The sequence below is a fragment of the Cygnus olor genome, chromosome 32 (genome assembly GCF_009769625.2).
Source record: "Cygnus olor isolate bCygOlo1 chromosome 32, bCygOlo1.pri.v2, whole genome shotgun sequence".
NCBI classification, from domain to species: domain Eukaryota; kingdom Metazoa; phylum Chordata; class Aves; order Anseriformes; family Anatidae; genus Cygnus; species Cygnus olor.
In genome coordinates this window covers 626,023-636,223 of record NC_054089.1, presented here as the reverse complement: position 1 = coordinate 636,223, position 10,201 = coordinate 626,023, and the positions used below count along the sequence as shown (strand labels likewise).

The window sequence follows — 10,201 nt, the reverse complement described above, 5'->3', positions numbered from 1 at the left end:
AAAGGTGCTGAAGGTCCTCAGCACCACTTCCACAACCCCCCTAGTTCTGGGGTGTGTGTGTGCTGAGAAGAAGAGCACCCCAGGGCCCCGCCATGGCCCCTGACTCCCTCCTGCAAACCCCCCAGCCAGGAGCCCTTGGTGCTCACCTTAGGCATCTCCCTCTGCAGGCACCTGCAAGAAGAACAGTGGCTGAGGTGCGCAGGCCAAGTTGCTGCCCAGCCCTGGCTCCCATCCTGGGGCTGCGGGATGAAGGCTGAAGCTCCCCAGCTCCTTCAGCAGCCTCCCCAGCTGGGCTGCCCACAGCCATCACCCCCACGCACCGTCTGCCCCAGCTGCGCACCCCCTGGTCCCCCCCCCACACTGCCTTTCCCACTACACCAGCCCCGCAGCAGGACCCCCACGGCCTCAGCCTTTCCCCCCGCCTTCCCCCACTCCCTCACCTTTCCTGATGGCAAACCAGCTGCCTGCAGCCAGGAGGACGAGGCCGACGGCCGCCACTGCCAGCGCCGTGCGTGTGGGGAGGGCGTGCAGGATCCGGGCATGGGGAGGTGACACCACATGGAGAAAACACTGGAGCACAGCTGTGGTACCTGGCTGAGCAGAAGTTATGCTGAGTTGGAGAGCAGGAGCCAGGAGATCCCCTGGAGGAGACACAGCAGTGAAGGGCTGCCACAGGGCAGAGCCCACAGTGGTTGGGCTTCAAAGTGCCCTGGGTCTGGGAGGGAAGGACTCACGAGTACCTGGGGAGCTGCAGATGTCCTGGGAGGTCAAGCTGGCAGCTGTGCCAAGGGGCAGAGAGGGACTTGCTGGACAGGCAGTGTCCAGATTGATCCAGATGCCCCTGCCCACATCCTCACTGCTAAGCAGGCACCATCACACCTGCATGTTCTCATGCTATCTCTCTTCAATATCCCCTCGAACAATGCCAATCCCAATGCCAGTCCCACTCCCAATCCCAATCCCAGTCCCATTTTCTGTGGATTTCTTGCTCCAGGTATGTCCCAAAGCTCTGTAAAGAATCCAGCAGTCCTAGAGTCTCAGAGCAACACTCCAGACAATTTATGGTGCTGGAGAAGTGTGCCTATGCTCAGATCTGCATCATAGCTGGAGGAAGCAATCCCAATCCTGCCTTGCCCAAAACAACTCTGCCCCACACTGCTGCACGCCTGCCCCGCACACGCTATCCCCATCCTCCCCTGTGCCCACCACAGGCCTGTCCTGCCCCCAGCAGCAGCCCTCCAGCCCTCAGCCCCCACGCCCAGCAATGCCCCAACTCACAGAGCACCAGCAGCAGGACGGCAGGGCCAGAAGGAGACAGCCTTGCCCATGGCGCCTGCCCCAGCATCTTTTGGGGCGCTGCTTTTGGGGAGCACCATCTGCTTCAGGTGTCTGCTTTGCTCTGAGCTGGGGACGGTGGGACAGAGGCTTGCAGTGCAGCTGGGACCTGTGCTGTGGGCTTTCTGTGGCCGCCTGAGCCTTGCCCACAGACAGACACTCTGACCAGCCAGGCCATGCCTCATCACATGCTGCGTCTTTTTCATGTGCAGAGCCCCCACTTTAAGTTACAGATACTAAGACACTTCACCACACATTATTTTTACTTGTATCTCAGGGGCAGCATCCTCCCTGCAAAGCCCTACTGGACTTTGACTCCAGCCAGCTTTAGCCCCTTGACTGACAGCTCCCATGGCACCAGAAAACATCATCAGCCTTTCTGAAAACTTTTTAGCTCATTCTCCTTGCACGTGCTTGCTAATTGTAAGCCAGCCTCTGTACTGTTGTTCCTTTTACACCGCTACACAGCCTGAGCCTCTCTGCCTGCCAGCGGCTCCTTGGGGAGACCTGGTGCTGCAGCCCTGTGTCCTGTGCAGAAGAGGACTCACTCACAAGCCAGGACTTGGGGGTGTCTGGCAAGGAGGCAACGGCTCCTCCATCCAAATCAATGCCTTTTCTGCCCTTTCTGAGTGCACCTGGAAACTTGCTTCGTGCTGGACAACAAAAGTAGGGGTGCATTTCTGTGGGGGCTGCAATAACTGTGGGACTTGATGGGCATGGGTCAGGTAGGGGTGAGCAATTTTGTTTTCATCACTTTTTTTTTTTTTCCATTTTGCTTAATATACCGTATTTATGTCAACCCATGAATTTCCTAAATTTTGCCACCTTGATTCAATTGCTGTGATCCCACCTGGGGTTTGGAGACACTGGCTCCTTTCCTCAGTCTATGCCTTTTATGACCTTTCCTAGTGCATCTGCAATGACAATTCGTGCTATACAAAAAAGAGGGCCAGGGGTGGGAAGGACAGTTCTGCTGGGGCTGCCAGTGCTCTGGGACTGGATGGGCACAGTTCAGATATTGGTGACCAGTTGCGTTTTCATCACCCCCCCCTCTTTTTTTTTTTTTTTTTCCCCTTTTGCTTACTATACTGTAGATATTGCAATCCATGAGTTTCCTAACTTTTGCCCTCTTGATTCTTTTGCCCTGATCCCACTGGGGTTTGGCTGAGTAAGTGGCTCTGTGCTGCTCCCCTGCCCACTGGATTTAAAGCACAACTGCCCTATTTGGCATCCCACATGGGGCTGCGAGGGTTGAGATAACAGCAGATTGGTCCAGTAAATTTATTTAAGACTACTCTGTTCTATTTCTATAGCAGGTACTTTTGGGGATGATGGTGCATTTGCTTTCGATGTAGTTTTATGTGATGTGTCCCATGCTCCTTCTTTTTCTCTAGATCAGATACAAGAGCTTGTGAAAGGCTGACTGGCTCTCTGGGTTTGTTGTGCTGTGCAGCACTTGGTTTCCTTCTAAGGTTAAATCTAAATTTCCCCTCTTTAAGTTTAAACCCATTCCCTTTTCCCTGTCATTGTCTGCCAAGCAAAAACTTGATCTCCATCTTTTTTCTAAGCCCGTGTTAGGCAACGAAAAGCTGTAATGAGGTCATTTATTGGCCTTATGTTTTAGGGTAATTTGTTTCCTTTTTTCCTTAATATACTCTAGTTATATCAACCGAAAAATTTCCTAACTTTTGCCATCTTCATTCTCTTGCCCATATCCCACAGGGGTTTGGTTGAGTGCTGCTGGGGGCTGCTTGCCTGCTGACTGGATTTAATCAACTGCCCTTTTTGGAACCCTACTTGTGGCTTCAAGGGTTGAGATCATGACAGGTTTGACTTGAAGGCTGTAGAGAAATCTCATCTTTATTCAGCTTGTTTCCCATCCTGCTCAGGATGGTGATGCATTTCCTTTTGGCGTTTTTTTTATGTGATGTGTCCCATGCTCCTTCTTTTGCGGTAGATCAGATGCAAGAGCGTGTGAAAGGCTGTTTGGCTTTCTGAGTTTGCTGTGCTATGCAGCCCTTGGTGATATCTTGCCTTAGACAATCTTGATAAAAGCAGTGGCCGTGAGTCTACTCTGGCAGATGGGCTCTGTGTTCCTCTCCTTCTTGCTTTTTGGGAACTTTCTGTTAGAGACAGTTAACATCTACAAATATACCTTGTCTCCTCCAAGGGGCAAGTGGAGGAGGAAACAAGGAGTGGCACCTTCCCCTTCTTCTCCTGCAGACCTGTTCCAATAGCTCTTGACTAGTCTGAACCTCCTTGGGGAACTAATGTACTCCTGGTACTATGTCTCCAGCACGTGTTCTGGGCTTTTCCAAAGGCTAAATGTCTATTTCTGGGTCTAAGTAAGGGACATGTGCCCAGGCGGTGTGGTTATGGATATCAAGGTGAGTGGGAGAACAATGCTCACTTGCAGTGCTTTGGGACTTCACCCCTGAACAAGAGTGTGATACTGATGATCTGAGTGAATGTTGGAAAAAAGGATGTCGTTACCGTGGCAATCAAAAAGTGACCCATAATCACAGAATCACAGAATGTTAGGGATTGGGTGGGACCTTGAAGGATCATCTAGTCCAATCCCCCTGCAGGAGCAGGAACACCTAGATAGGTCACACAGGAATGCGTCCAGGTGGGTTTTGAATGTCTCCAGAGAAGGAGACTCCACAACCCCCCTGGGCATCCTGTTCCAGTGTTCTGTCACCCTCACCATGAAAAAGTTTCTTCTCATATTTAGGTAGAACATCCTATGTTCCAACTTGCACCCGTTGCCCCTTGTCCTATAATTACATGTCACCGAGAAGAGCCTGGCTCCATTCTCCTGACACTCACCCTTTACATATTTCTAAACATTGATAAGGTCACCCCTCAGTGTGCTCTTCTCCAAGCTAAAGAGACCCAGCTCCCTCAGTCTTTCCTCATAAGGGAGATGCTCCACTCCCTTCATCACCTTCGTGGCTCAGCGCTGGACTCTCTCAAGCAGTTCCCTGTCCTTTTGAACTGTGGGGCCCAGAACTGGATGCAATATTTCAGATGCGGTCTCACCAGGGCAGAGTAGAGCGGGAGGAGAACCTCTCTTGACCTACTAGCCACATCCCTTTTGATACACCCCAGGAGGCCATTGGCCTTCTTGGCCACAAAGGCACGGTTCTGGCTCATGGTCATCCCGCTGTCCACCAGGAACCCTAGGTCCCCTTCCCCTGTACTGCTCTCCAACTGCTCAGTCCCCAACTTGTACCGGTGTCTGGGGTTGTTCTTGCCCAGATGCAGGACTTTACACTTGCCCTTGTTACATTTCATTACGTTTCTCCCCACCCAATTCTTCATCCTGTCTAGGTCTCGCTGGATGGCAGCACAGCCTTCCGGCATGTCAGCCACTCCTCCCAGTTTAGTGTCATCAGCAAACTTGCTGACAGTGCGCTCCATTCCCTCATCCAAGACATTGATGAATATATTGACGAGTACTGGTCCCAGTACCGACCCTTGAGGGACTCCACCAGATACAGACCTCCAACTCGACTCCATCCCACTGACCACAACTCTCTGGCTTCTTCCCTTCAGCCAGATCACAGTCCACCTCCCTACCCGATCGTCCAGACCACACTTCTTCAGTTTAGCTGCGACGATGCTGTGGGAGACGGTGTCAAAGGCTTTACTGAAATCAAGATAGACCACATCCAGTGCTTTACCATCATCTATCCACCCGGCTATATCCTCATAAAAGTCTCTCAGTTCGGTCAAGCACGACCTCCCCTTGGTGAAGCCATGTTGACTGCCCCTAATGACCCTTTTGTCCTTGATATGACTAGAGACGACACCAAGGATAAGTTGTTCCATCACCTTTGCAGGGATGGAGGTGAGGCTGACCGGTCTATAGTTACATGGGTCATCCTTCTTTCCCTTTTTGAAGACTGGAGTGACATTTGCTTTCCTCCAGTCCTCAGGCACCGGTCCTGATGCCCATGACCTCCCAAAGATGATGGAGAGTGGCCTAGCAATGACTTCCGCCAGCTCCCACAGCACCCACGGGAGCATCCTATCATGACCCATGGATTTATGTATGTCTGGAGTTATTTTTCTTCTAAACAAAACCACATCTGCAGTGCACACACCTATTGGCGCACACATGCAAGCACATCCCTGCAGTGCTATCTGTCCCTATATGTCCAAAAGTGCCTCTGTGTGGGTGCATGGAAGAGCAGCCCTGTGACTTTGTCATGCAGTTTAGGTATACATATTTTCCACTGAGCACAGGGAGATGGTTTCACATGAGGAAAAACCACTGATACACTCACAATATTACTTGGTATACCTGATATATTTTAAGAGGTATTAATTTATTACAAACAGAGATATGAGTCCTTCACCCTCTTGGCTAGACACACACAGCCCTTCCCTGTGACAGCAAACCCCAAAGAAGCCCAAAGTGCACCCCCCAGCCCCACCTTACAGCTGTAGGAGCCCTCTGCAAGAGAGCAAAGGGAGCCATGGGCAAGGCTCCTGTGCCCTTGCCCTGTGGCAGCGCTATCAGGTCTGGGTGCGGGTCACCGTAGCATATGTCGTGGTGTCGCTCATCTGTTGCACAGGAGGAGGCTTTAGGGGGAAAAGAAAGCCCTGTTACTTCAGCTGCTGACTGTGAGCCCTGTACAACGAGCAGGCACCAGGCTGCAGGAGTGCAGAAAGGAGCTGTGCACAGCTGTGCCACGACTCACCCTGTCCCGTCGAACGTGGGCGATGGTGGAGTCTGTAGGGGAAAAAATACAAACCATGAGCCCTTGCTGCCTGTTGGAGGGGGACTGAGACCCACCCTGTCTTTTGGCATCAGCTGCCTGGAGTCAGCACACAGTGCCCGGCCACATTTCCCCTCCCATCACCCTGATCTGGGACATGCATTAAGCAGCATTGGAGCAGAGATGTTGAGGTTTTGGTGTATTTCCACCATTCTGTGGCATCTCCTCTCTTTGCACAGCCAGCACACCTTGTGAGCTGCTCTGTGCAGGCATGGGAAAACAAGGTCATGCTGCAACTCAAGCTAGGTGCACGTGACGTGGGGATATATCTATAGCCTGTCGCCCAACCACAACATTCTCCCTTGGCTGCTGCCTGTGGTTTCAGAGTGAGCTATTTTTTCCCCAGCAGTGCAAGTACACAGCCACAGCCTTCACTGCTACACTGTGCTTTGTGCAGCTCTTGAAGCAGAAATGCCTCTGAAGAGAACTGAAGAAAAGAGAAAAGCAGAGGTTGGAGTGGGGGAATTACAGCCTGGGACAGGAACGGGTGGGAAAGGACCACCCCCAAGCAAATGGGCTTTGTCCCTGGGAGCACTGGGATGCTGCCATGTACTTTGTGCAGTCGCACGCGCTCTGCATGCAAGGAAGGAGTGGGACGTGAGGTGCTGGAGAGAAACCTGGCCTTGAAGAACGGGCAGGGATTTTGTATGTCCCTGTAGGAAATGAAGTGGTGGGATTCCACGTGAGATTGTACGGGCAGGGATGTCCATGGTCAGAGTGGTGTATGGCTTCCCCTGAGGGAGGAGGTAGTACTCACATGTGACTTCGCCCTGGTCTGTGTTTTCCATCTGTGGACTGTCAACGTGCTGCTGCCTGGAGAGGAATGGAATGGTTCTGGGGTGTGCTTTTGTGGTGAGGGGGCCACATGAGAAACGCACTTGGGTGGTGCTTTCCTACATCATGTGGTGAGCTGGAGTGCAGCAGATAGCAAGCCCCATCCTCCCTGCCTCCAGCACAGGGAATGCAGTCACACACACCAACAACACTGCCCCTGGCCAAGGAGCACCCCAGGGCCCCGCCATGCCCACGACTCCCTCCTGCAAACCCCCCAGCCAGGAGCCCTTGGTGCTCACCTTGGGCATCTCCCTCTGCAGGCACCTGCAAGAAGAACAGTGGCTGAGGTGCACAGGCCAAGTTGCTGCCCAGCCCTGGCTCCCATCTCGGGGCTGGGGGATGAAGGCTGAAGCTCCCCAGCTCCCTCAGCAGCCTCCCCAGCTGGGCTGCCCACAGCCAGCACCCCCACGCACCGTCTGCCCCAGCTGCACACCCCCAGGCCCCCCCACCGCCTTTCCCACTGCACCAGCCCTGCAGCAGGACCCCCATGGCCTCAGCCTTTCCCCCCGCCTTCCCCCACTCCCTCACCTTTCCTGATGGCAAACCAGCTGCCTGCAGCCAGGAGGACGAGGCTGATGGCCGCCACTGCCAGCGCCATGCCTGTGGGGAGGGCGTGCGGGAGCTGGGCATGGGGAGCTGTGGGAGAGAGGGTGTGAGGGCAGTGGGGTGTGATGTGGAGAGGCATGGATCAGGACGTGCCCCTGCAGCTGGCACACCTCCTTCCTGATGAAGCTCCTGCATGGCCCCGTGCCCTGGGGAAATCAGCCTGGTGGCCCTGAGCCCCTTGTTGGGGGCCATGGGGTGTAGGAGTGTATCACTCACCTGGGGATATTGGCCTGTCCGGGGACATGGATGCATTGTCTGGCAGGAAAAAGGGACGGGATTAGTGTCTGCAGGGTAATGACAGCCAGCTCCATCCCCAGGGGAGGCGTGCAAGTGCCTGAGCCTGCTGTGCCAACACGGGCCCCCAAGGATCCTCTGTCTAAATGCTCTCGTGAGGGATTTAGAACCGAATGGCAGAGGTGTGGCTCTGGACTCCGTCTGGCAACACCTGTCTCTTCTTTGAGTAATGCTGGGAGCAGATGAACATGAGGTTGCTGTACAGCATTGTTTTCTTGTTCCTGACAGAGGTCCCTGCATCGCTAAGGACTCCAACATCTTCCTGCACTAACACACTATACCCCCAGACCCTGCTTGCAGCCAGAAGAATAGGTTCCTTTCTCACACGTACAGAATACCCCTCCTAGCTGGACAGCTTCACACATCTTTGCAGTGGACAGTTTGGGTAACGGAACAATGCCCGTTAACGGCTCCCTGAACAAAAACCACTTGTCCCTCCTGGGCACTGAAGGTGTTCAACACCGGGGCATGAACTGGGAGGTCTCCTGTAGATTTGGGGCAGGTATTCACCTCATTGAAATGGGAGTAGCAGCAAGGCTGTAAAAAGGTTTGTGTTGAACACAGTGAAAAGATTCCTTCCCAAGGTGTTAGCAGCCAGAGAACAAACCCCCCTCTCCCTTCCCATCTACACCGCACACACACCTTCCTTTTTCCACACATCCCCATACTCACCATGACCTGGGGAGCTGCTCACGTCCTGGATGGTCATGCCAGCATCTGTACCATGGGGCACAGGGGGTTTTACTTAGAGGGAGTGAGAGGTGGCACACTCCCACACCACTGCCCGTGCCCCTGCTGCTGGGTCCTTGCTGGCAAGGCAAGTTCCAACCCCTGTATCTCAACCAGCCCCTCTGTGGTTTCCTCCCTGTGGCCATCCCAAACCCCTTTCTGCTGGTTTTGCTGTTTCAGGTAGAGATCCCTGGATCCCAAAGCATTCTAACATCTTTCTGTTGTCACAATATGACTCCAGCCCCCATTTTAGAGCCATAAATGTAGTCTCCTTCTTCACACATAGGTAACTGCCCAGCTCATGACAATCATCCCACTTGGCCTGCCATAAGCTCATCGATGTACAGAGCAGACCTTGGGGCATCCCTGGCTCAGCCCAGGATCCATTGACATCCCCAGCCAGCCCTTGTTCTCTGTCCCTGGGCCCTGAAGAGTGCCAGTATCTGCAATAAATGTGATGGAGCAGGAACAGGGGGACCCCTTGAGAGCAGCTCTCTCTCTAGGGGCTGCCTTGGAGGAGAGGGAACACTCCCATGGGGGAACCACCCCAGAACCATGCCCTGCCTGCTGCAGCACACAGCTCCAGCCTCAGCACAGCCATGTGGCGGCAAGTACCTCCATCCCTTCTGATCCCTCCCGCCCGGGGCTGTGTCTCACCAGGGACATCCAGGATGCGGCCAGCACTGAGGGCAGAGCTCCTCACTCGGTTCCTGCCATCGTTGACGTGATAGCCACATGTGTACGTCCCCTTGCTCCCCTGGGTGACGTCTAGAATGATGGTGTAGCTCAGCTGCCATGGCTGCCATTTCAGGCTGCGCGCCTCCATCCTGTCCTTGCAGAATACAATTTGGGAAGGCACGGAAGGGCCATCAATGGTGCAGCGAAGTGAAACCAATTCTCCCTCCTGAGCTCTGGAGGTGTTCAGGAAGAGGGCTGGAGCTGGGAGGTCACCTGGAGAAACAGTGCATGGATTCCCTGGGCAGCATTAGTGACAGCAGAGATGCAAAATGACCTGGATCCCAAATGGTAAGAAGTCTCCTGTCAAGGGATTAACACGTGGAGAACAAACCCCCACTACCTTCCCATATCTACCAAGCCCCAACACGCCTCCCTTCTGCCACCCATCCCCACGCTCCCCCTCACCTGGGGAGCTGCAGATGTCCTGAGTGGTCAAGACAGCACCTGCAGCACGTGGCACAGAGAGCTTTGCTTAGAGGAGCAGTGACCCAGCTCATCCATGTTTCCCTACCCACATCTCCAGTTCTGTGCCCTTGACACCTTGAAGATTACATCCTCCGTATTCTTGGTCTCCCTTCCTTCATTAAACACTAGGACAATTTCATCTCAATGGTTTTTGTACTCAAGGTGGAGTTCCCAGGTTCCCTACACCATCCAGCATCTGGCAGGGCTCTCTATAGGGTCCCAGTCACATTGAAGAACTTTGATAAAGTTGCAGATCTGAGCACACTCTATGCTCAGATCTGCAACACAGCTGGAGGAAGCAATCCCCATCCTGCATTCCCCAAAACAACTCTGCCCTGCAGTGTTGCACGCCTGCCCTGCACACGCTGTCCCCATCCTCCCCGGTACCCACCTCTCCTGCCCCCAGCAGCAGC

At 53.7% G+C, this 10,201-nt stretch overlaps 2 long non-coding RNA genes across 2 annotated transcripts; both read right to left on the bottom strand.

The window, feature by feature from the left end:
- Positions 1-560: 560 nt before the first annotated feature.
- On the bottom strand, positions 561-1,474 carry LOC121062569. The gene is made up of 3 exons (XR_005815612.1): positions 1,279-1,474; positions 741-779; positions 561-641 (listed from the first exon to the last, which is right to left on the bottom strand). It is a non-coding gene; the product is annotated as an uncharacterized LOC121062569 (long non-coding RNA).
- A 5,425-nt stretch (positions 1,475-6,899) lies between these two features.
- Positions 6,900-7,550, bottom strand: LOC121062571. Its single transcript, XR_005815614.1, has 3 exons — positions 7,485-7,550; positions 7,196-7,220; positions 6,900-6,935 (listed from the first exon to the last, which is right to left on the bottom strand). It is a non-coding gene; the product is annotated as an uncharacterized LOC121062571 (long non-coding RNA).
- Between the last annotated feature and the right edge of the window lie 2,651 nt (positions 7,551-10,201).